General features: G+C 40.7%; 1 long non-coding RNA gene across 1 annotated transcript in view; it reads right to left on the bottom strand.

The window, feature by feature from the left end:
- Window positions 1–24,025: 24,025 nt before the first annotated feature.
- LOC132652809 (uncharacterized) overlaps window positions 24,026–27,284 on the bottom strand; it is a 40,427-nt gene continuing 37,168 nt past the window's right edge. The window contains exon 3 of the long non-coding RNA XR_009590366.1: window positions 24,026–24,288. This is a non-coding gene — a long non-coding RNA (uncharacterized LOC132652809). The remainder of the gene's footprint in view (window positions 24,289–27,284) is intronic.

The raw sequence follows: 27,284 nt of genomic DNA, 5'->3' as shown, positions 1-27,284 counted from the left end.
ACCAAATACTTTACTGGGCTTTTCAGAGATATTATTGCCCAAGTCATTACGCTTCTGGAACTCCAACGAACTAATTGGTTCACCAAGCTGGACTTGAGTGAATTCATTTCTCTGATCTCTTGTCAGTGCCTATCTGGGGAGACTAGACTTTTCTTTTTATCTCCCAGGCACAATCACACAACCACTACCATGTAATTTGAACTAATCCAGTACTTAATTAATGGCTGTCATTTTGAACACACACACAAAAAAAACTACATCATTCTTTGAAAATTAAGAAAAAAACCAGAAGGACCCAAAATTGCCACACCAATGCAATACCTTCCATATGAGTGTGTTGTGTGCCTTGAAAAATCACCTTATCTGTTTCAGGTTCTGCTGCTCCAGCATGAGGAACTGCCACTCCCCCCCCCTCTTCTGACAGTTGGAGGCAGTGGCCATTCCAATCTCAAACCCCTGGGTCTTGACCCCGTGGCACAAGGATCCACTGGGTTGATTTCTTTGCATCTCTAAAATTCCCATAGAACTCAATGTTATAGCTTCGCTAGGCATTCACAACTACTGTGATGAGTCCTCAGCTCCTCCTGACAAAAGGAAGAGCAGAAATTATATAGCTTGTTAAAGACTGATGTGGACTGTGGAGTAGATCTTGTGTGGAGTAGACCTGGATCCAGCCTCTTGTTCTATGCTTTCCCACCCCACCCCACCTCATCCCATCCCACTCCATCCCATCTCACTTCATCCCACTTTGCCCACTCCAACCCACTTTTCCTACTCCATCCCACTCTCTTCCACCCTTCCCACTCCACCCCATCCCGTCTCATCCCACTCCATCCCATCCCATCCCATCCAATCCCCTCCCAAGGAATCCACCATCTTTGATGAACAACCTCTGTCCTTCATGTTCTTAGTCATAGAATAATCTCTCAGAGGCCATCTACCTAGGACTTCATCTTTCTCTGCATCTCATAGAGAGAGGTTTGCCATTCTCCAGAACCAGAAATTATTCCACACTCTCTGTTTCAAGGTCTCAACCTCAAGAATGTCTTTTATCTAACTACAACAAGAAGAATGGTGAAGTTGGTTTGCATCTCCTTAGCCCCCGGTGGTATTCTTCTACTCATGGTGTTCCTCGTGTTTTGCAATTAAATCAAGTGGTGTGGTTGTATGACTAACACCACATGCTTTTACACAGCTAGAAAATGGGTCTGTTTTACTTATGTTTCATAAGAACAATAAGGAACACTAGCCCTCCCTCCCAGAACCCAACAAACCCCACTGTGGACATAATACTACTAACCTTAATCTCAGAAAAACTCCGTCCCGGCCCTCAACCAAAAATCCATCCCATTTTTTTCCCGTCTCTTTACTCTATTTTTGTCTTTAAATGTAAACACATCTTCTCTGGCTCTTGCTTATAACCCTTCCTGAAGGGATCTCATTTTCCTTTGTACCTCATTGTTCCTTTAATCCAACATAGTGCCCCCGGCCACTAAAAGCCTGCCTAGTTCCTGATCAAGTGCTTCTTTATCACTACCATTTTCCCTCTGTCCGTTGGTCTGTTCTCAAAGACAGAAAGCATGCTTTGAATCCCTAGCTTTAACTGTGAACAACCACCACAAAAACACATCAAAATGCTTAAGGGAAAGTACTGGAGAATTAAAAACACAGACCATAAAGAGGTCTAATAAGTCATGTTCTGCTGTTTCTGTCCTTCTCACTGGCTTGTTTCAAGATCCTGCCAAATGCATTAAGAATTTAGAATCCTACGTGTGGCTATCTATCTTCCAGAGGTGAAAATTAACTAAAGAGACCCCACCCAGAGATGTCCCAGTGGACGAAACAGGATTGCAGGAGAAGTTGGTCCAGTGCCTCTAAAGATCTCTTACTGGAAAGACTTAGCATCTGTGGGTGATCTCTCTGGCTTCAGTGAGCATCATGAGCTCTGAGAGAACTTCTCTAGGCACATTTAAGGGTCTCTGGTTGCTTGTAGACCTATGTCAGTAAAAGCCGAGGAAGGTGAAGTGCTAGGGAAGATGAAATGCTCCACTCTTCTCAGCTAGAATGAGCTACACAAAAGAGGAGGTTGGACTTGGCCACAAGACCTGCTCTTGGGAAAGAGAGCTTGGGGTTTTCTTCGTGGTTTGCAGAGAAAACAGCAACACAACCAGACTCAGGGTCTACAGGATGCTGTGTGTAATAACCAGCACATGGGGCTCATTCCACACACATCCTCTAGGACAAAGACATTCGAGCCATTGGGCAAGCCCAGACGCTGGGGCTAAGACCTGCTGAGACAGAGACTTCACAGCAGCTCAGGCACTGTATCATCTCCTCAGTACCATTTTGGTATCTTCCTGTCTCTGGTACTCCAAAGAAACTCAGTGTTATGGCTTCTTCGTATTTGATTTAACGTATTATTTTGTTGAACAAATGTAAAGGCAGTGACACAGAACAGGACGACATATTTACTTATAACCAGAAGCTCTTTTGTTGACTATATACGCTTTCCAGCAAGTTTACCAGGCGAAGGGGCAGCCTTACAAGAAAGACTGCACGTACTTAAATTTATATCCTTCCTTCTTTCCCTGCAGGTCTTAATGGAAACTCAAAACAACTTCTGCAAACAGTCAGCCATTCTAGGGGGAAAAAAACAGATTTCCAGAGTACTTTCAATTCCATCAATCAAACCTTAGGCCAATAGCACAAGTAAGATGTTTGCTCTTTATTGTAACAATTCATAAAATCCATCCATAGTTAGTCCCACCAGCTCAATGTAACTACTTTCATTTGTCCAGTTCGCTTCTACTGTTTCTTAATATGTGTTCTATCTAAAAGCCCTTAGCATGTGCTAATTTTCTTTTACTTATACCAGATATTACAAGAAGAAAATAGTAAGTAAGGATAAGTATCATCTGTTTACATTTCTGTGGTGAGTATATATTTACATGGGGAGCTATGTCAGAACCTTATATCGTGGGTCAATTAGTTGACTCCACAAGGCAAACTCAAGCGAAGAAGAACTAATAATGTCATCTTCAAGTCCCCTAGAGAGACCACTTTTTGGTCAAAATGCAAATGTATGTGACAAGGTTTTTTTTTTTTTTTCATCATAATTTCTTTCTCTTGCTTCCAAATTACTTTGATCTAGAAGGCTCATCATTTGTATTAACAAATTGAAATTTATCATCATTGCTTCAGAGCTAAGTGCCATCCAGGTGACAGTAATAGATGCAGCAGGGGAAATGTTTCCTGGTTGGAGCCATTGGATCATGTGGCTTAGTGTTTGTATAATGACAAGTTTCAAGAGATTAAATTCCACAAAAACAAAAACAAAAACAAAAAAACCTGGTCATTTTTAACCAAGGGACTTAATTGGCAGCATCTGATTTGCATAATTACTCAGCCCTGCTCATGGAATGTTCTTGAATGCAAGATCAAAGGTCTAATTCTATATCTATAGGTATAAGGGCTCACTCAGAGCTGAATAGGATATTTTGGTCTCCAAAGTAGATTCTTCAAAATTATTTGTCAACTGGATATTTTTAAAAAACACCTCAAAAATATTTCTATTCTAGCAGAGTTTTCCATCAGAGTAACTGTCTCAGGCAAGAGGAGAGAAGATATTTGAATTTGTCCTTGAAAGGGGAAGGATAACAACCCCACTTTAAAAATACAACCCAAATCCAATTCGGCTCTCACTGGCAACCTACACTCTCTGTTATCAAAGTGCAGGTCACAGCTGGGATTTTCTTGAAAAATCAAGAGAGAATTACTTTTCTAATGACTCTGGGCATAATCTATCTCAATAAATAGCAAATAAGGGAGACAGACAACTCAGACATTCCAAACATGTTCAGAAGGTAGGCTAATTTTCCCAACTGAAAACTTTCAAAAGAGGCACGCACAATTTTAGTTCTCCCAAATTACAGGAGGATGATTTGGAAACTTTTGATCATTTGCGATGGTTTTTGGTTTCCTAAGAGATCTGCTTATATTTCTCTTTCAGCTACCGTCTTAATGTTCTGTGATTGCCTTGACCTTGCTATATACTTTTGAAGCTTTCATTCCATATGCCAAGTTCAAATTTTGAACATTAGTTTTTACTACCGCCCACCCATCTGCCCACGAGCTCCGGCATCATTGACTCTATAGTTTAGGGGCTACAAATACTATACTACAAAGGGCCCAGACTCTGGTCTCAAGAAACTTAAAACCAATCACTAATAAAATACACATGACAGGAACAACCAATGATCAGAGACAAAGAGTCTCTCAAGACAAGCCATCCACTGTATAAAAAGGATGAACCTAGTTTCAAGTAAATTTAGAAACCAAATATGTGACAGAGACAGGAATGGCTTGTGAAGGATAGATGGAAAAATTAACTGGGGCAAGCAACACACACTACCAATTATTTACCGTTGTGGGGTAATTGTTGAAATAGAAATCATTGTTATGTTATTAATTAGTTACACTGACAAAATTCTGGTTTCAACTTGCTAGAGATTAAATCAGTTTGTTGTATATGCTTTATTAACTCTACTGGAGAAGGTGTGTCCAAGCCTATATGATTTAGGGAGGATAAAATGGCCAACATGGATTGGATTAAAATTCATTATTTGTGTTTATCGTGTGGTATTTGAACTTGGGAAGGCTATCCTTTTGAGAGGTTCTTGATGGAACTTTCTCCCAGTGCCATCTTGATCCAAATGCTTTTGGGCAGCTGAATGGCATCTCTAAAAAGATGACTGGGCAGAGTCCAGTAGTGGGATGCCTTTCCCAGCATGTCTGTCCCTGGGGTTTTAATTATCATTCTAACAAGATTAAAATCACACACACACAAAAGTTTTATACTTACCTAAGTTGTGAAGCTAAGAATTCAAGCTAAAGAAGACAGTTGAGAACACTCCGAAGCCTCCGATGGCTTCCGAGGTTGTCAGGGACTTCCAGAGATCTCATTCATTTGTTTCTAGTTGTTGCTACTACTGTTACTTAACAGGAATAGTCAGGGAAAGCACCTAGGAGTGAGCACTCTGAAGAACTTCCAGTGTCCTGTTTGATGCCTTGAGCACTGAAAGTATGGCTAGGCAAATGTGAGTGATTCCCTGATTTTCCAGATAGCCCTGTAGACTGTGTTTTCTTCCAGATAAAATTTGAAATTATCTTGCAAAGCTGAACCTTTCATTTCTCATGTCAAGTCCATAAGTCAAGGATTTGGGCTGCCCCTGTGAATTTTTCTGACATGAAGGTGACAGGGCAGTTTTACTAAAAGAAAAGTCTGACGTCCAATTGGAATTTTACCACCTAGTTCCCTACTCAATCTTTCCATGAGAGAGTCTTGTGACCTGAGAAATGGTCAATAGGTCTGGGAGCTAAAGAGTGTTGGGTGTCATGCTTCATCCACCTCAAGCGCTCTTTTTGTCCTTTCTCTCTGCTTTCCTTCTCTACACCTGTTGTTATCACACTGTTAGACAATATTATTATATACATAATTATAAATTAATATAAATGCCACACAAATGAATACAAAGATAGTGTTCTATATAAGTCATACATAAATGTATAAAAAGTATAGGAAGCTATTGTTCTGAACTAGAGTTCTTTATTAGCTCTTCCCCACCCAAACCAGGCTGAAAATCGAAATGGAATCCAAGCGTACTGGTCCATTCTCGTTCTCACAGCATCGGAGAGACTGTAGGAGGAGGATATAAAGATAGTCTGACCTACATAGTGAGTTCCAGGCCAACCTGGGCTATGAGACCTTGTCTCTAAAAATAAAACAAAATAAAAATAGATTTGTTCTTGCCATGATTCCAAGTCACCAAGCAGGAACTAAGTTGTTGATGTGACCTGTGGAATTGGGGTTAGACAGAGAGAGATGCCAAATTCTCTGGACAGGTCAGTGACAGTTGGCACAATAATGAAGTTCCTTTTGCCTTAATCCTTCCAGAAACAAACTGGTGACCTGATGCTCACCAGTTATCTTTCTATTGTTCTGTCTTCCTGCCTGTTTGCCCTACTAGGAAGACTTTTAAATATCTGAGTCACTTTCTGTATTTTGTTTCTGTTGTCTTTAAGCTTTTTTTCTGTCCATGAGACCAAGATCCCAGGGTTAGTCTATTGAAGCATTTATTCTAGTTTAGGAAATGAAGTGTTGCCTCAGTCTAAAGTTGCAAAGTTGACTAATGAAGATTTTTTAAACTGAATTGTTGTGATTTGGTGCCTTGATGATATTTAGGGGTAGCTGTAACCTCTTGTTGGCCTTCATGGTTGTAACTTGCAGCCTTGATAAAATGGAAATGTTCATGTGAAACTTGAGAATTCATCTGTGTTTGGGTTGGATTGGATTGTACCATTAACCTGCTGTAAGAAATAAGACTGGAAACTAAGCCTGACGGCACACTTCTGTAAACTCAGCGCTCACAGGGCTCAGACAGGAGGGTCAAGGATGATCTGTGGCCAGCTTAAGCTACATAGTGAGCCCCAGGACACTCTCAGGAGCATAGTGAGATCCTGTCCCCAAACAAAACAAGATGGGAGGGAAATGGGTGGGGGGGCACATGCCTGCTTCAGGAGGTAGAAACAGGAGAATCTTACATTTCTAGTGAGACTGCATTAGACAAGCTCTACTTCTCATTATCTTCCCCTCATCCCATTTGAAAATGGTACCTATATTTAAGCCCATACAGCAACTAAATTAATAATTGCTGCCTGTGGGATCTTTAGGGGGCACATCTATATGGAGGAGTTTGTTTCTTCCATCCAGTGTTTTCCTCACATTCAGAGCCTTAGAAAGGAGAAACACAACTGAAATATCCCAGAGAGACAAGGTTTTGTTTATGTGATTTAAATTTACCCCAGACTAATAAAGACCAAAAAAAGTACTGAGAGTTGATGGCATAATTGTATCTGCAAAATGGAGTAGCATTTCATTGACTCTTCATCTGTTCTTCGGCACTTAAACAATGACAATTCCAGTTGGACAAGTGGCGGAGGACATGATTTTCATCAGGGAAATCTCCTCGTGCAGCCTACAGTAGACCATAACATTTTAGTGTTTTCTGTTCACAAATGCCCATGCTTGGAGTGAAGATTGCATCTCTGGGACCATAATCTGCCCCTCTTCAGGAGAACAGATGCTGTCACAGGCAGAGTCAGCAAGGCCAGTGAGGACAACACTGGCTCCAAGTCTGTCCCAGGAGTGTAAGTGTAGCTGTGCTCGGGGTGGGGAAATGAGGCTCAGGAAACCAGCTTCAACACAGCCCCGGTAAAACTAACAAATAAGGCTGGTTGTAAGACTTTGCCTACCAAGCTGTGCACAGGGATGAGGTGCATGAATTCCCAGGTGGCTGCTGCTGCTCAGCCTTCTAAACCACGCACGCTAATAAGGTACAGTAGTTAGCTCTCTATTGCTGTGACCAGAATACCAAAAACTTTTGAACAGGACTCCAGTCACTCAGGAAGTAAGGTCAACAATCAGTAAGTGGGAGCTCTTGGACCTGACAAGCATCCGTACAGCAAGCAAAGCAGTCAAGTGATTGAAGAAGGAGCCTGCAGCATGTGAGAAAATCTTTGTTCTAACATCAGCCAAAGAGTAGTGAACAGAATATATAAAGAACTTAAAAAACTAAACATTAGGAAAACAACCTAATTAAAAAAAATGGCGGTCACCAAGAAAACAGTTGATGCCAAATACTGACAACATAAGGGGAAAGGGGACCCTTCATACCCTGTCGGTGTTGGTGAGGGTGTGAACTAGTACAGCTCCTTGGAAAGCAATCTCTATGGTCCCTTCAAAACTGGAGCCGGAGCTATTATAACACTGCTATACCATTCCTGGGAGTTTGTACATAAAGGATGCTACATGCAATTAACAGAGGTGTTTGCACACTCATATTTACCACTGCTCCATTCACAGCAGCTAGGAAATGGAATCAGCCTAGGGTGTCCATCAACCGATGAATGGGTAATAAAAATGTGGTACACATACTGAATGGAATTGTTTTAGTGGTAAGGGGAAATGAAGTTGGGAGATTTGTAGGAAAATGGATGGAACTGAAAAATATACAGAGTAAGTAACAGAGGTCCGGAAAGACGAGCATTATAGGTTTGCTCTCATACGTGAATCTCAGCTTTGATGTGTAGACTTTTACATTTAACTGGGAGTGTCTGTTGAAACCAGGAAGCCAGGAATGGGCCATGGTGGGTCGGCAGCAGAGGAGTGTGTAGGAAGGCAGATAGTAAAACACACATAACATTTAAAAAAAGGAGGAGAGTCTGTAGTGGTTTAAACAGAGGAGGAGTGGGGAGGGATGACAGGAGGAAGAGCAGAGTAGTTAGCCAAAACAATGGATGTAAGAAGATGTCATGGGGAGTTATTAAGTATAGCTTGGTTTCAGGATATAGAGAAATCAAGTTGGAAATGAGTTGGAAACTCCCTTCCTGTGAGGCAGTATACACAGTACCAGAAGTTTCTGTGAAGGCTGCTGGGAGAGAAAACTCATCAAAAGTTTAAACCCCCATAAATCCTGTGCTCTGTATTACCAACCTAAAGACAACACATGTCCACTGATACAATAGTGGCATGATTGTTTGGGAGATAAGCGACCACTGTCTGATTTGAGGCATGCCTAGATTTGAGGCATGCTCCACAGGAGAGAATTCACACCTGAGGAGATCACTGAGCCCTAGCAGAGAACCGTATGCTGTTTTGTTAAATAGACACGATGCCAATGTGCCTTCAAAATATTCATTTTCATATCCATAGACAAGTACTAGCCTTAGCTTTGATCAAAGAGGCTTCTTTTCACAGTAGTGATTGCAGAGGCTTAGACTGTTCAAGGTGCTGAGAGTAATCTATGTCACCTCCTCTAAGGCTCAGAGAACATCACAAAAGGGAGGATAGGAAGAATATGAGCCAGATGATTTAGGGGAGGACTGTGAAATGTTCTCTTCTAAGCATGATATGGACATTGCAGTGATTCACGGTAGCTGTGGTTGTCTGCATTGGGCCTACTATAGGCTGGGCCTGTCAATCTGACTCATGGGGCCTTCTCCTACCCCAGGTTATTGGTTCTTGCTAGCTGCTGAGGGAGAGGGAGTCATTGACTCTAATGTGTAGTTACCAAACTCCAATAGGTAGTTCCAAATCCACAGCCACACAAACTGCCCTGGTTAAACTCAGGGGTCACAAAACAAAGCAAAACGATATGAACATGGAAATGAACTTGTGGTTGGGATTTGATGAAGGTAGAGGGAAAGAAGAGAGGCTGGAGGTGAATACAATAAAAATCCATTATGCACACGTATGAAATTGTCAAAGTACACATTTAATTCTTTTAAAAGAAAGAAACCGTTTAAGAGAGGAAGCGTTTATACGGGTTCTGTGTCTGAGGCTTCCTTTCACTGTGGTGAGGAAAGCATGGCATAGCGGAGCTTTAGTCCACAGCAGTCCAGAAAGCAGGGAATAAGTCAGGGCTGGTGATATTATACCCCTGAGAACCTTGTCCCAGTGACATACTTCTTCTGGCCTGGTCCTTCCTTCTAAGTTTCTAGAACCTCTCAAAACACATCATCAGCAGAGAAACAAGCATCCAAATCCCAAGCCTATGGGGAATGTTCCATAGTCAAACCATGACACAGAACAATGAGACTTGTCTTATTCTCTTAAACATTTTTCATTTTTTTCCAGTACCCATCATTGTCAACCACATTCTCTGAAAAACAATTGTTTACACCATCCATTATTTCTTAGCCTTTTGACTATGACCAAATGATGTCTTTATCACTGAGACTTCTTAGGAGACAAGAAGATGGCTAATAATATGTCTAACAATAATTACTCTTAATTACAAAGCATCTTCCATGCACATGGTACTTTGCACAGCCCTTTGACTTGATCCGTATAACTCTTCAGATACCACAAAGTTATGACAATGAAAATGTGGCTTAGAAAGGTGACAGGATTCAATTCACCTCATAGTTTTGATGTCTAAGACCCTGTTAATTCCCAACAATAAGATATTAAACTAAGCCACTTGCCTGTGATAGGTGTATGTTGTGTGTGTGTGTGTGAGAGAGAGAGAGAGAGAGTTTTTGAAACAGACAAATCCTGGCAGACCCATAAAAGATGCTCAGTAATAGGTAGTTACCAAACAAACAAAAAACTAATCATGATAATTATATACATCATTGTTGAGGTTCTTTCTCAGAAACCTTTTTTTTTTCTTTTTGACACACATTCTCAATTTATAGCCAAGACTGAACTTGAACGCATAATCCTCCTGCCTCAGCAATCTAAGTGCTAAGTTTACAGTTAGAAGTCTCCACAGCCTGCATCTTTCTCAGGCTCTCTTGCTCCCACAACCCCCCACTGTGTCCTTAGCATGGCAGAGATCTTTAAATCCTAATACACTTGTTGCTGGATTAGCCGAGTCAAACTTGTCATTACAGACACAGCAATCCTGACAAAAGGACAAATCAATAAAGTAACAAATTGCTAATCAATTCTAGAACTCGAGATACAAGTGTCTTGTTTGTAAGGCCAGTCCCCAAGTGTTTTAGCACCCTCCTCCTTCAGGACCCTGGTATAATTGGCTGAGACTTCCAACCCCAGCCTCAAGTCTGGGTGGCAAAGAGTCACTAGACAAATCATAAAGAAAAAGAAAAGAAGAAAGAAAAAGAAAAACCTGAGGCAATAATCCCAGGTAATGCTTTGTTAAGCTGAATGGAACATGATCTTGTATATTTAATTTATTGACCTTGTTAGCGGAAGACATGAAGAAAATCCTGTTTACCTGAATTTTACTACAGTGGGGCTAAGGAAAGCAGCTAACATCGGAAGTTAGCATACATGTCTTCAAAACCTTGTCCTCTGAAGCCAGCTGAAGCATTGAGACTCGAAGAAAAATGAAAAAAAAATACTTGCAAATGCTGAAAGAGATTTCTATCTTCCCATCATTTTAACAGCAATGCCATAAAATACATTCTAAAACAAACATAGAGGGCTAAAATTTCCACTGTGTAAGCTCAAATTTAAACATCTGTCTTCCTGCCTCATGGTTTCACCTTGGTTCTTGGGGTCTGGGCTAAAAGTACGGAAATGTGGAGCTTTTAGTGTTGGCTCTGGGATTTTTAATCATCTTTACTAGTTAATCACAGCTTCCTCTTTAACCTAAACAGATGTGGAAAGAAAGACCATCTATGGAGTGGAATTAGCCTCTGGACTCCAAAGGCTGTGGGAAGAGTGTGGAGCAGTGAGGACGAGCCTCAGAGTGGGTTGTGACCCTTTCTCAGCATCTTGTTTTTCTAATGGCTTGGACCTTGGTGTTCTGCCTAATCCTCTTGAGGCTGTTTCCTGTTTGTGGAAAAGTGTGCCAGCAGTCTCTGATCCATAGGGTTGTGTGGGTTCAATAAGATGTTTGTTAAGTTTTTGTCTGGAGTTCATGACGGCTCAGGAATGAAAATCATTGTAGCATTATTACACTCCTTCAAGTAGATCCTACCAGCGCTGACTGAACTCTCGTATATGCCTGCATCCATGCATATAATCAAGCAGCAAGAGCAATGCTACAGTTTGCCTTCCATGGATGAGCCATACTGATACCCTGTGGTAGAACTGAAGTCCAAAGCCAGCTTTGATCCTCTCTAAGGTTGGCATATTATTTCTTACATTCAAGAAAGAAACTCAACTGGCCTGAGGACTGATGGCCTCCTTCACTGTGGAACTTCTGGAAAAAGCTTTGTTCTAGTTTCCAGCCTCTTAAAGGACAACTTATAGAAAACAAACAAACAAACAAAACAAAACAAAACAATAAAAAAAACCCTGTGATTCTAACTGATCATGAACCAGCAGTCTAATCTTAAGATACAGGTTATGACACTCATAAGCCATGTTCTTGTCTGAGTCATTCTAAATAGGTGTTCTTGGATGTCACGTGACTGTCAAACTATCTGCCTCAAGTAATGATCCCTTCTCAGCTCAGACAAGATGTCTGATTTCTAAGTCAACGTAGCTATCCCTGCAGACTATCCACGGGGAATGTTGGTTCTAGGATCTCCCCACTCCCTCGTTCTCCCACACCAGAATCCCAAAGCCTTCTAAGGCTCAAGACTTTTATGAATAGTTAGAATGGACATCAATCAATCTTTGAGAGTCAACTCATCCCCTGTGTATATGGTAAAGGGCTTGGGTTACCTGACTTTCCCAAGATTTCTTATATTACAAAGATTATACAATGTCATGATATTCACAAATTGTCTTTACACATCATCTTTGAATCACCTCTGGGTTACTTATAATCCCTAATAGACTATAGAGTTATGGAAATACTTGTTCTACTATATTTTACAGGAATAAAGAAAAGCAACTGTATGTGTTCTATACAGTTGCAATTTTTTCAAATACTTTTGCTCAGTATTTGGCAAAACTCATAGGCCCAGAATAAACATCATCCTCTGAGGTCTCCTTGATATTTCCTTCTGGATAGTTCCTTCTTCTTGGTTTGGTTTCTGGCATGACAGAGCAGCCCTGAGTTTCACATCACCCCTGCTCCCTGCCTGCTAGTTTGTCTCTAGTTGTACACTGGGAACTACAGAATTGTGAAAATACTTACCTGGAGCAATTGTGGACAAGGTAGTCCAGCTGCCATCCCTGGATCGTCGCTTCTGCAATCGTCTCAGAATTTAAAATCAGAATGTGAGCAGCTTGTCTCACCGTAATGAGCTAGACCATCTCCTGTTTCAAATGGACAGACCCAGGCTGCTGTGTGTTCCTTTGAGCTCTGCTATATCATGGTTGCTGTTGTTGTTGATACAATTCTAAATGTCTGCTCAACCCAGCTGCTCTCGAAAGTAGAAATGTTAGAAAATACGAACGTGAAGTGTGCCTCTATTCAGGAACTTTTATGGCAGCTATGTTCGAAACCTGACATGAGTTTGTTAGGCCGGATAGACTACAGTCCCCTTCAAGCAGAAAGAATCTAACCCCAAACCGAAGTGGTGCACACGTTCATCCCCCAGTGATTATAAGTATTGGCAAGAATGTTATAATGTAGCGATACTGAACGTCCTTGTGTGAGTGCTCATGTTATTCCAGAAAAATAAATCCTACATCTGACAGCTAACATGCTCATTTGAAAAGCACTTACATGAACCAAGAGGGAGAAAAATCTTGCCCTGTATTTTATAAGATTTTGAGATTAATGATACATTCAACAAAACAAATATTATTTGAAAAGCGCTCTGAAATATTTTGCTTCTGTGACTAAAATAGATTATCTTAAACTTTCCTACTCATCATTTCTCAAGGAGAGAATAACATGACTTATTCATTAAAATAGATTTGAAGTTCCGTTTTGTGATACCTGGAGTTGAAATAAGCATATTTAATCTACTATTTTGGTGGTATAAACTAGGGAACTTTGAACTGAAGTAGTTAAGCTTCAAGCTAAGCTTTCAGTTGTGGAGGAGATGGAACCAAATTTTGCTATAAGCAAACCTAAGAGTCTTAGCTGAGAAAGTGTTTATGTTCTTAAGCGCACACAAGCAATCACATTTGTACAAGCATTCTGGTATGTGTGCATACAAGCACAAGCCTTAAGAGAATTCTGTCAAATCAACCCACCACGCGTTCTGAGGCGTTTTAAAATTGTCACTGTTTCTACATTCATTCAATGGGTATTTTTAAAAATCAACGATCTATATGTGCCAAATGCAAGCCTCCAAACTAAAAGAGAGCGCAATAGAAGAGACAAATGACAACAAGACTATCAAGGAATCAGAGAAGTATTAAGATGTAAAAAAAGCTTCATCCTCGGGGTTACAAACACATCAAACAATTGCAGGCAAAGTCCTTAGAATGGCAAAAACAAACAAACGAAAAACCAAAAGTCTTTAGCCAGATGTGGTGGTCTACATCTTTAAGCCTAATGCTCAGGAGGCAGAGGCAGGTAGATCTCTTGTCTCTGAGGCTAGCTTGGTAACCTCATAGTGAATTTCAGGAGAGCCAAGGAAGGCCTATGTAGAGAGACCCTGTCTCAAAAAAAAAAAAATTGAAAAGAAAAAAAGTCTTACTTGTCTGTCTCCTTCCAGCATCCAAAATACTGACCAGCATAAAACAGGAATTCCTACAACATGCCCTTCTCTCGGTCTCACAAGCTTAGACATTGACATATGTCTGAGACATATGTGAAACTTACATGACTTCAAGCTTGGCAAACGCACTGACTAGCTTACAAACTCCATTATCAGAAGGACTCAGAGAATTTTAAATCTGTCTAATAGAGATTTATTGGTGCCTGTGGGTAGCTTTCAAGGGTTTTTTTTCCCCTCAGTATTCCAGTCTCTAACTACTGCACACAATGCAACTATAAAGATGATGGATATTTTTAACCTGTTCATAAGGAGATTCTCCACTCTCCCCCACCCACCACTGCTTTTGCTATTTCCTATACAGTTACTGATGGCAAGTTCTTATTCTTGGAGGTAGGATTTGCTTAGGTAACTGGTGGCCCCAGGAAACAAAATGTCCAATGAGCAAATGGCCACAGGAACTTTCCATGATCACCAGTGGGCCAAACTAATCAAGCCTGCCATGGGTCTCCCATTCCAGGGAAAAACTCATCTTTAATGATCAAATGAAAATGCAAATTTAAGGAAAACAAATCGGGTTATTTGGAGGGCGGTATGTGCTCAGAGGATATTAATGTCATTGTGGTTTCCTGAGGAAAGGCCCTCTATTTTGCTTGCAAGAAAAATGTCAACTCTAATTATTCAAACTGACATCCTACAGGAACTTTCATGAAAATTGAGGTAGGTCCGGCAGACTGGGCAGGAAGCAGGGTTTTCATTTTGGACGATGGAGGAAGGTCAGCAACTGGAGACAGCTCTAGTAAGGAGGATTCTTGACTGGCTGAGTCCAGGTCTCCTTGGTTACAGAATCTTGGGCAGATCTACTTTCTCTGACATTCCACTTTCTATTAAATCAATCAATCAATCAATCAATCAATCATATTATCTCTTTAGTCAGAAATAGCTCCTTCTATAGTACTCAGCACAACGTGAAAAAAGATTAAAAGTATATTTGGAGATTAACAAATGACATAATCTTTATTGAAATGATTATTGCTAAGCACGCCATTAATGAGGGCAGTCTCCTGGTTATCAATTAGCCATTGCTAGAGTAATGCTCCATAACAAACAGCTATGAAACTCCATCACGAAGCTGTAAACCTTTCACCCTTGAGTAGGTAAGCTAGGCTCCCTTGGCTGGGCTCAGCTGGGCAAGACTTCTGCTCCTCTCTGGGGTCATTCATGTGGATGGAGCTGTCAGTCAGCAGATCTGGAGAACCTCCAATAAGAGACTGGGGCAGTTGTTCAATTCTCCAGGTGGTTTCTGCCCTCTGGCAGAGTCATCTGGACTTGTTTCCGTATCAGTGGCAAGAAAACAAGCTCAACATCACCCACTCTTTTCACACGCTCTTTTCAAGGCTGTATTCATCTCATTTGCTAATAGCTCTTTGGCCGTAGAAAGTCCCACACCTGAGTGGAAAAATATTTACTGGAGAAGGAGACATCCTGGGAACCCCACGGTAAAGGAGGCAGTTATAGCAGAGTGAGGACTGAAGTCGTTGGAACAGCTGATCTACCATGTGATGCATACTATTTTGAAATTTTTATTTGGGAACATTATTGTACTTTATGTTTATAGAATTGAACAATTTTTTTTAATTTCACTAAACCCCTTAAAAGCGGTATTTCTCAGACTTTTTACTTTAAAATGTATATAGTGTGAATGATTTCATACAAAAGCTTCTCAAGCCATCATTTTCTCCAATTATGAATATTTATTGCTATTATGAGATTTAATTTTTCAAAGTTTGGGTTGCCCACTATATTCGCTGTGGGGTTCAAGTAGTGACGAGAAAAAGAGATTGAAAAACATAAACCAATTTGTGAGCATTAGTCTTCACTTTTTGGGAGGACAACCCATAAATATTTGCAGGAGCCAGAGACTCCACACAGGATGTCTGAAATGAGGCTGTTACAATACAAGTGTGACTAACGCTTAGAACCCAGAGGCCTCAGCGTGAGTTGCCTGCGGCCAGATTTCTAGTCATCCATAGAGCCAGAGTGACTTCAAGCATCTTTAGGCTGAGAGGCGACAGCAGGGCAGGAGAAGGGTGCCAACAGTCACGTGACACTTTGCGTAGCTCTTTAATACACCCACACTCTCATAAGAAAGCCGAAGCTTAGAGAAGTTTCTCAAGGTCACGACATGTTTGGCTGAGTGGGGACTGAGCGGTTTCCGGTGTCACATATCTCAAGGACACTCCACTCCTGCCTCTGTCACTGTCTGCATTTCCACTGTACAGTAGGGAGAATGTGAGTCTAAGTTTTCCCACCAAGAGTAATTCACAGCTGTGCGTGTGTCATGAATATACAGTTAACAAGTACTGTGCACCAAGAGTAAAGCTCTGTGCTTTGGGATATATCAAGAAAGATTTGCAAGAGGGAGGGGTGTCCTACACGAAACTGAGTTTTATTGGAAAATATGTGAGCGCAGCAGCTCGGGGAAATTGCCATTTAGAAAGCCACAGGCATTTGCTTTATGACTTTGCATTTGGGAAAGAGAGGTCCCAACCTGAGAGTTGGGTTTACAGTGACAGCAGATCGTTGTTTTTGTTTTCTTTTGTTTTGTTTCCTCCAGAACAATCACCACTTTGGGACTCTTGATTATGCAAATCAAAGGCATAGCACCACCTATTGTTGCTGGGAAAGATCCAAATTCAGTGTCGTAACCTGGACTCAAATATTTCGTGTTGTTTAGCCGGTTAAGTTGAACAGATGGTTCAGAGAGCTGTGTATCGAGATTATTTGTCCCTTCGAGTGCTGTTGCTTTTCTAAGCACAGCTTTCGACTGCTCCGTGTCTCTTTAATACTATGTGTTTCTCGGGGAGCTCTGTGAATGTGTCTTGTTTAGGCCGTTATTCACAGCGCCTCACAAAACAAATGGGCTGGACTGAGTGCAGGCCACCCTGAAATGGGTTGCTAAAGCCTTACCTAGAATGTGAAAAGCTCAGACTTGGAGGCAAAGGAAGCTCCGTGAGATAAATATATTGTGGTCTTGGGGCATCCATAGGATGGGGTGTTACCACTCTGGGGTTTTCTGAGAGGAAGAGGGGGAGAAGAGGGGATTCCTCCTGCCAGTGGCCATGAACAGCCGTCATTTCTGGCAAAAAAAACTGGAACCGAAAAGAGCATATACCTCATCTCTAGGACTTTGGCTTTTAGCTTGGTTTTCAGAGACCACCAATGGATGCAGGACTGTGTGCTTTGACTTGTCAACCACCAAGAAGTCCTAATAAAAGTAACTTTTATTGGCCTGTCTCAATTGTCATCTGGAGGCTTACTTTACTGCCTCTTTCTGCTAACCTAGGCCTAGCCCTGGAAGCCTCTAGCCTCCATACCATCTAACCTAGGCCTAGAATGTTCTCAGTCTCTAAGAATTATTGCTTAATAAGCTCACCTATTTTTGTTCTTTCTGAGCTCATAGCTGGCTGGTTCAACTCAGCTGTTCTGGCTCAAATTCTTCTTCCATCTGACTTAGTCAATCTGGCTTCTCTCTCGGCCTCTGAATTGCTCTCCTTGGCTTCAAACTAATTCCAGCAATGTCTTCTAATCTTCTGGCTCCTTTTTGTTCTCTGGTTCTTTCTGTCTTCACCTGTGTCTAGTTTGTTCTTTCAATCAACCTGTCTCTATAATTCTCCAGGTTAAACTGCCCCCTCCCCGGCATTGTCCCTTAAATAGTTTTCTTTTCTGTTGTCATGAGAGTTGGGTGTATCTTATTCTGTTAAATCTCTTTCTGATTTGTCACTTTTTCTGCCACTCAATTGAATATTACTTTCAAACATGGGTGCTTCCTTCTACAAACTAAATTTACCTTCAATGTTTGGGATTAAAGGCGTGTACCACCATGACTGGACCTAAGCTTTTCTTTACCTGAAACTGGCTCTATAACAGGCCGGCCTTAAATCCAGATCTGCTTGCCTCTGTTTCCTGGATTAAAGGTATATGCTTTCACTGCCCAGAGTGTTTGTATTCCAACTGGACCACACAGACCTAGAAGATACTTGGATGTGATCTCTTGCCAGAGCACCCATGTTCTGATTTCAAATTCCTCTACAGTCCTAAGTCTGGGTCTGACACTAAGAAATATTTGGAAGTTCGTGTCCATACAGTCATGTTGCCTCTCATCCTTCTGTTTAGACAACTGAGATCAAAATTTCTCCAGTGTCTAGGGGGAAAAGAGAAAAATAGAGTCTTTTCCTTCTCAAGGTCCAAACCAATATTAACGGTAGAGTCACCAGCAAAGGCTTTGTCCAAAGAATGGTAAACTTGGAAAGATCATCATGAGTGAGAGACATGGGTCAAAACAGGATGAAGGTTGTGAACCCGGGGACTGAGCTGTCGTCATCTGAATGTTTGCGGCCCGCACCTCAAGTTCATGAGTTGAAACCTAATTATGACGGTGGTAGACATGGGAGACATTTGCAAGATGGTTAGAGAACGGCAGAGCTTGAAGTAAGGAACCCAGAGAGCGGTTGTGCTGCTCTCCCCTGTGAGGACACAGTAGAGGTGCCCTCTGTGATCCAGAGGCAGAGCCGGGCCACCTACGAGTCCGCCAGCATCTTGACCTTGAACTTCTCGGCCTCTAGAATTCAGAAATTTAACTCCTGTTTAGAATCTACTGGATTTATACTGCATTGTGAGACCCATCTAAATGGATTAAGGCTGTCAGCCTCTGGAGGAGAATGCCGGGGGAACAGCTGGGGGACAGTGTGAAAGAGACTTCACTTCTCACGGCGTATCTCTGGGAAGTTGAGGCAAAATAATTTGGATTCCTCTGTGAATATGGCAAACATGTCCAGAACTACAGTCTACAACATATTAAAATATTAGATGAACTACTTTCAATATTTTAAATGCTTAACCTGAGTTGAAGACAGGGAAAAAAAATCTATCTAGGATAAAGTAACGAAAAGCCACAAATCCAAAACAGAAACTGGGTGTTGGAGCTGAATCTTGTCTTCAGAAAATCTGCCAATACATAGTTGGGTAAGATTTTTGTTTCACAAGCTATTAGCATGTGAGAGGGACCAAAGACAGGGAGAAGGATTCATGTGAAACACAAAGGCCTTTCCTAGGCCTCCAGAGGCAGCAGCACCAATAAAGAGGAAGTGGAAAAATAAATTTAATTTCACTGAAACAGACAGTGAAAGTGCTTTCCTCTTTCAGCTTCAGGAAAACAAAGGCTCCTCTGAGAGTTACCAACATCAAGGTGAACACGATAGGCTGGGTATGAAGTTTACACTATTTAAATGTCCCCAAAGTCCAACTAGAGAATTTGATGTAAATGATCACAGCTTGGTGATACACTGATGCCTGGAAGAAGCAGCTTCAGATCAGGAAGGAGGGGGCTGGGGAAGTGGCTCAAGTAAGGAAAAGCACAGTGCCTGGCCTGAAAGCCTGATGACTTTTCAGGCTTATTCAATCCCTAGAAGCCATGTAAAGGGGAGGATTCTGTGGCTCACCTCTGTAAAGGGAGAACCCACACTCACAGACACACAGAAAAATAAATAAAATGTTTAATGGAGGAAGGGAGGAGAGGGAAGAAGGAAGGAAGAAAGGAAGGAAGGAAGGATGGAAAGAGAAAAGGAAGGAAGGAAGGAAGGAAGGAAGGAAGGAGGGAAGGAAGGAAGGGAGGAAGGAAGGAGAAAAGGAAGGAAGGAAGGAAGGAAGGAAGGAAGGAAGGAAGGAAGGGAGGAAGGAAGGAGAAAAGGAAGGAAGGAAGGAAGGAAGGAAGGAAGGAAGGAAGGAAGGAAGGAAGGAGAAAAGGAAGGAAGGGAGGGAGGGAGGAGAAAAGGAAGGAAGGAAAGAAGGAAGGAAGGAGAAAAGGAAGGAAGGAAGGAAGGAAGGAAGGAAGGAAGGAAGGAAGGAAGGGAGGGAGGGAGGAGAAAAGGAAGGAAGGAAGGAAGGAAGGAAGGGAGGAAGGGAGGGAGGGAGGAGAAAAGGAAGGAAGGAAGGAAGGAAGGAAGGAAGGAAGGAAGGAAGGAAGGGAGGGAGGGAGGGAGGGAGGGAGGGAGGAGGAAAGGAAGGAAGGAAGGAAGGGAGGGAGGGAGGGAGGGAGGGAGGAAGGAAGGAAGGAAGGAAGGAAGGAAGGAAGGAAGGAAGGAAGGAAAGGAAAAAAGGAAGGAAGGAAGGCAGCAAGCCAGCCTACTGGCTTGGCTTACTGGTTTACTGTATGTACCTTAACTTGAAACCAGATAATCATTACTGACCAAGGAGTGAAACCTGCTATCTTAGTTTCCAGAAGTAACCAGTGATCATATAGACATAGTAAAGTTCACCCAGACACTAAGTCAGGAAAAAAACCAAAACTCCAGGGAAATGGGCTTCAGTTAAGTCTCAATTGTTATGGATGTTTCAAATATCATAAGTTCACAATGTATATCAAAACATCACAAATACATGATGAAACAATCTAGCATGAACAGGAGCCAGCAAACATAACAGACACATAATCACATCACAAAGACTACACATGTTAGAACAGTTAAACTCCAAGTGTAAATTGTGTGTGTACATAGGTGTGCATTTAAATAAACAAAAGAGAATAACAGAACTATAAGCAAAAGGCCATAAAGACTTTTTTTTTCAAATTAAGGATATTTGGTAGTAAGAATTTACAGTGGGATTTTAAGCAAAAATAAAATGCTTATTTAGAAGGTAACCCTTGTCTATTAGAGATACACATTGAGTTATTACAGATAAAATGATACAATGTATGGGACTGTCTTCAGAGTTATCTGGAGTAGAAGTGAGTAGGTATTTAGAAGAAACAAATTAATCACGACTTATTCGTTGTTGAAGGTTGTAGGCATAGCACATGGGAGAGGGGTTACTTTGCTATTCTTTTTACTGTGACATGTGTATTGGTTACTTTTCTCATTGCTATGACCAAATACCTGAGAACACACACACACACACACACACACACACACACACACCCCTTAAACAAGGGAGGAAAGGTTTATTGTGACTGTGAAATAAGGAGATACAGTCCATTGAGGTTTGAAAAGCATGGTTGCAACGGGGTGAGACAGCTGGTCATATTGCATAGTCAGGAAGCAGATGACCAAAAAGTGGGGTCAGGTTATTAAGCCTCACATAGGCTTAGATCTTTCACCAAACCTACTTTATTTAGGGTTCTTCAACACCTTCACCTCCCTTCCAACCCCTCCCCCCGACATTAGGTAGGACATTAGAGCTGTAGAGCTCTTTTATCTGCATCCTGCTGTTTAGGGTCAATGTGTCTTTAGGGGATTACCAAACTCAGCCATCAGGATACCAGCAGTCCAGTCCAAAGGCCAACACCAAGCAGCAACAGTATTCAAAAGATTGGGACAAATCAGGGAAAGAGACTCAGTTGGATTGCCCCTGAGAAGTTCTCTGGAACATTTCTCTCTGTGAAGTCACGTGTCAAAGCACAAAGACCAGGGCAGCGATGTCCATCCCAAAAGCAATGTCTTACTGTGCATGGGCCTCTATATATCTCTTCTCCATGATGTTCTCAGCTGGCCAAAGTCATACCATGTATATGATGAGAGAGCAGAACATCACATGCCCTCACACAAGCCAATCCCAAGTAAAACATCACGTGCCCAGCTTGCAGCAAAACATCACATGACAAAGCTTCAAGGAAACCAGAAGCTTCCATTCATCCTGAAGGCACCCCTGGTGTCCCCCATCTTCAGTAGGCTCTGCGTCCTGCACTATCAGCTGAAGACAAAGCACTCAGACACATGAGCCTCTGGAGGACATTTCACATTCAATTTCACAATACCGTGCCTGCAGGCTTTCTCTTAAAATGTTACCATTTTCAATGAGCATGGAGATGGGAAAAAATATTTAACCTACAAAGACAAAAAAAAAAGAAAAGTGGCTTAACTAAGTCTCAGGAGATATCATACACGATAACAGATAAATGATAACAGCTTTAGCGAACTGTAAGATATACCTGAAGCAAGATATATCTGAAGCAATTACCAAGAATGCAGCACAAAATAATAAAAAAAAAGATATGGTCTTATCAGAGTTTATGATAACTAGAAGGTAGGTTCATTAGACTAAATCGATCTAATAAGAAATTGAAGAGGTGCGTTTGGTTTACCTGACGGTCACCTCAACACAGCCTAGAGGCATCTTTCGGGTGAGGCCTCAGTGGAGGAGTTGCGGAGATCAGACTGGCCTGTGGGCATGTCTGTGGGGGACTGTCTACATTATGACCTGGTACGGGAAGGTCCTGCCCAGCCCACCATGGGTGGCGTGGTCTTGGGCTATGTAAAAAAACTACACAAGCTTGAGCCTGCCAGCGAGCGAGCAAGCTGTGTTCTTCCAAGGCTTCTCCTTCAAGCTCCTACCTGAGTCCCTGCCATTGCTTCTCTCAGCGATGAGCTGTGATCTAGGGGGAGCAGTCTTGTCTGCAGGCGTGGACTCCAGACTCCACGTTCTAAGAGGAAGCCGTGGTTGCACAGATAATCCTGGTTAAAGTCGGTGGTCTCAAACGACAACCAGCCATAAATGTGGGAAGGAGACTTTAGAGGGGGCAGCAAGGGTTGGAAGGGAATTAGAGAATGGAGCTTATAGAACAAGAATGCATGTTATACGTGCGTGAAATTGTCAAAGAACGTTTTTTGAGGGTTTTTTTAAGGTTTTCTTAAAAAGAAAAAAAAATCGCTTTAGATACATCCTAGTGAAACAACCAGTCAGCATGAACAACAGAACCACCCGTTTCCTCTAAGAGAGAAAAGATGGAGCAAATCATGATTAGATTGATAAGTGATATCTCAACAGCAGCACTAGAAGCCAGAAAATATCACAGATAAGTTCCCGAAGTGCTGCAAGAAATGATAATCAATATATGAGTACTAAACAAAATGATCTGCCAAAAAGAAAAGTGAAAGCTATTTTCATGCAATCAAAACTGGGAAAGTTTACTGCTAACCGTTAATATCTTAAAAATTGAAGGAATAGCCTTTGGATGATGATCATAACAGAACAATTTAACCTGCGAGAATCAATGGTTAGCCAAGAAGCCATGTGATGTATGTAAAGAAACACAAACTACATAAAATAATCATGTTGAAGATGAAGTAAACACCCTCTTTCCCATCCCTCATATTAAATCCAGCTGAGAACTCTCTGCATTATGTTAGAAAACAAACATAAAACATTCAGAGCAGGGGAAGCACATTAGCTGTTGTCTTCGGGGACCCAAAAGAGCTCCCTAGTTCCTTTCGCCTCGTGTGTCCCACAGGGCTTCTAGAAAACAGGAAAACATAATATGAATAGGTACAGAGAAAACATCAGGATTTAGGGATGGAAACACAGAAATTATTTAGTCTTCATAACCAAGAAAAACATACTGAAAGAGGAAAAAAAGTAACAGAGCCTTAGGACATGTGGGATTATAGCAAACAATAAAATCTCCACAAGGAAAGGAGACGGTCTTGAATAAGTATATAAAGAAATAATTGTGAAAAATTCCCAAATATGACCAAAAAATGTAGACAATATACAAACAGGATTAACTCAAAGAAATCACTCCAAGATGTAGCAAGGTCAGACTTCCAAAGACTACAAAGAAAAACAATTCTTAAAGCAACGAAAGAGAAAGGATACTTTGCACTAGGGAAAACAGTTTGAAGAGCAAATTTCTCATCAGAAATATGGAAGCTAAAAGGAAGAAATCGAGGTTGTCCTCCATTCTACAGCGAGATGAAACCAATCACTTTGTCACCAGCAGATCTACTATGAAACAACACCTAAAAAGAAAATATTCTGAATAGGAAAAAAAAAAAAAAAACCAAAAAAAAAAAACCAAAAAAAAAAAAAACCTACAATAAATAGTCTTGGAACAAGAAAGAAACAAGGTATTTCTATTTATTTTATTAGAGGTCAGTGGATTTTTGTTTGTTTGTTTTATTTTTTGAGTCAGGGTCTCTCTAGGTATGTCTATCTGTCTTGTAACTTCCTGTGAACACCAGGCTAGCCTAAAACTCACTGAGATCCTCCTGACCTGAAACAGGGGGATTTTTGTCACAGCTTTTAAATGGAAGTTGGCAGCCTTGTGGAGTCCATTCTCTCTTCTACCTTAGCTGAGTTCCAGGACTGGATTCAGAATTGCCAGGCTTGTATCCCTGGGTGGCAAACACTGAGTTTCACCTGCATAAAAACAAAGCAAATCTTAGGAAAAGGTATTTTCCTGCCAGAGAAAGCTCTGTTAGAATGCTTAGAAAAATTGACAATGATGGATTCCAGGTGAGCGAACTGGGTAGCTTGTTTGAGGAAACTTTTTAGAGTGTTTTTTTGTTAGTTTTTGAATTTTGGATCCTCTTAATATATTCCTGATTTTAAGTAAAATGTAAATAAGGAGTAGAAAGGTAATATTATGTAACTGACATAAATGTTAACCTAATCTGACATCTAATGTATAAGTAAATAATTAATCACAAACACTACACGTGATGGCTAATTTTTTTTTTTTAGGGGGAACTTGAGTGAATGAGGAGGAATTCAGATATCTGTAAAAGCATTGTTTGCAGATGTATCTGGCTAGGATTTTCAGGAGACAGCGATGTTTGAATTAGTGAATCATGTAAGGAAGCTGTATCATCACCACGTATGGGAAGGCCCAACCAAAGCTACACAACAAGAACAACAACAAATATATACATATATATATATATATTGACTTTTATATCAAGATATATATCTATATTTCTCTGTTTATCTATATCTGTAGATAGATAGATAGATAGATAGATAGATAGACCTTTCTGAAGGACAGCGCGTGTACTCTTTCTTTAGTTTTAGTTTATCATTGTATTTTAAAGGTTGGCATTCGATAGCGAAAATGGAAGACACAGAGAATACAAAAAGAATGAAGTCATATAATTTGCTTTTCTTCCGGAAGCAGGACACCTACTTTCTCCTGTCTTCACCCCCCAGAACTCTGTGTTCTCTAGCCCTCACTGTTTATTACTGTGCCAGGTTTCCCTAATTCTTCAGCTTGAACATGATGAATGTGTACTGAACATATGATGCTATTTTGCACACAAACATACACCACACCCCTGCTTGCCCCGGGAACTTGACTATTCAACCTGTGTTGTAGGAGGATAAATTGTCTTAAACTTTTCTAAAATCTGTTATTTTATTCATTAGTTTTATTCTTGCCTTTGTTTCTTCTGTGCGGAGTGGAGACATTCGTGAGTTGAGAGCACAGGTCTAGGCCAAATAACAAGATCCTGTCCCACACACACATGAAAAATCAAAGTAAATAAAGGGGCATATTTTACGGATAATAACCTTTTAGATGACAAAAATGCTTAGTCTTTATAAACCTATACATAAATTTAATATTATTATGAATAAAATCTCAATGGAATGAATGTTTTGTAGACTACTATAAGCTGATTCTAAAACTAAGCAGAGTTATAAATGTGAAAACAGGCAAGACCTTTTGAAGGATAGCACAGTGTGCTTTTTCTTTCATTTATCTTTTTGGGGGTTTTCTTTTCTTTTTCCTTTTTTTTTTTTTTTCAAGGCAGGATTTCTCTGTATCCTTGGCTGTCCTGGACTTGCTTTGTAGACCAGGCTGGCCTTGACCTTACAGCAATCAGCCTGCCTCTGCCTCCTCGAGTGCTGGGATTAAAGGAGTGTGCCACCATGCCCAGCTCCATTTATGTGTTTTAAAGAGTTGGCATTTGATAAGTAATGTAGCAATCAGTGTTGATCTATATCCTCACCACCCCAAATTCTCTCAGTTTACCCCCAAACAGATTCTGATTGGGTTGGGCAAAGAGAGTTGTTTTTTGTTTTTTTCTTTTTTTAACAATGAAAAAAGACAAACAATAAAGAAAACTTCTGATGCATTTAATGATTAAAGTTTAACAATTGTCTTTCAAAAGACCAGAAAGAAGGCTACAAAATAGTCTACAAATCAGGATAAATTAATTGTTATATACATAACTATATAGGTTATATAAGCTGGCTATAGGTTATTGGCATTCAGAATGCTTTTTAAAACTTCTAAAATTTAATGGGAACATGATAACTTAATGAAAAATAATAGATGTAATCATAATAGATAACATATAATATATGTCATAAAAGATATCTTATAGAAGAAACCTAATAGCCATAAATACATAATTAAAATGTCTTTACTTTGTGTGATGATTAGTTTAAAATGACAACTCTCCATAACCTAGAATCATCAGCAAAGACAATTGTAATTAAAGAATTACCCTGATCAGGTTGGCCTGTGGACATGTCTGTGTGTGTGTGTGTGTGTGTGTGTGTGTGTTGGGTGGGGGTCTTGATTATTGACTGACATGGCCCACTGTGAGTAGTAGTATTCCCTAGGCTGGACTCTGAGCTGTACAATAGTGAAGAAAGCTAGCCGAATGCAAGTGGGCAGGCCACATGGGTACATTTTTCTCTGATCTTAACCATGGATGTGATGTGCCCATGCTCCTGTCTCATGCTCCTGCCTCTGTGATTTCCCTAGAATGACCATTGTTACCTGGAATTGTAAGGTGAATAAGCTCTTTCCTGCCCCATGTCACTATTTGGTCGGGATATTTGTCACAGCAATGGAAATGAAACTACGGCACTTTGAAATGAAAAAATAAGTTGCAAATATTTATTTAGCCTGATTTCATTTACAAAAATTGAAAAAGGTGCAAAACTACAAATATTATTTAGAAATATACTTCTATATAGTAATAACTACAAAGAAAAAATAAAGGCATATAAATAACAATAAGTGTAAAATTCAAGATAAGTGCTTGTCACCAATGAAAAGATAAAGGCTATGATTAGGGAGGAGTACAGAAGAAGTTTTAAAGACATTGAAACATACTTCCTCTTAAACTGTGTGTGGTGACTAAGGAACATTTACTTTATACTTCCATGAGAGATAAATCTAACACATATTGTGATTGGATTAGTTTTCTTTGTAATGCTGTGACAAAAACATTAACCAAGAGCAACTTGGGTACAAGAGCGTTCATTTGCTTTCTACTTCCACATCACTCCATCATCAAGGGAAGAGGCAGGAACTCAAGTCAGAATCCCAGAGGTAGTAACTGAAGGAGAGACCACAGAGGAGTGCTTCTTATTTTCTTGCTCTTCATGGCTTGCTTAGTTTGTTT

This window comes from Meriones unguiculatus, chromosome 3 (assembly GCF_030254825.1).
Source record: "Meriones unguiculatus strain TT.TT164.6M chromosome 3, Bangor_MerUng_6.1, whole genome shotgun sequence".
NCBI lineage: Eukaryota > Metazoa > Chordata > Mammalia > Rodentia > Muridae > Meriones > Meriones unguiculatus.
The sequence above is the reverse complement of the archived record's forward strand: the minus strand, read 5'-3'. Positions and strand labels throughout refer to the sequence as shown.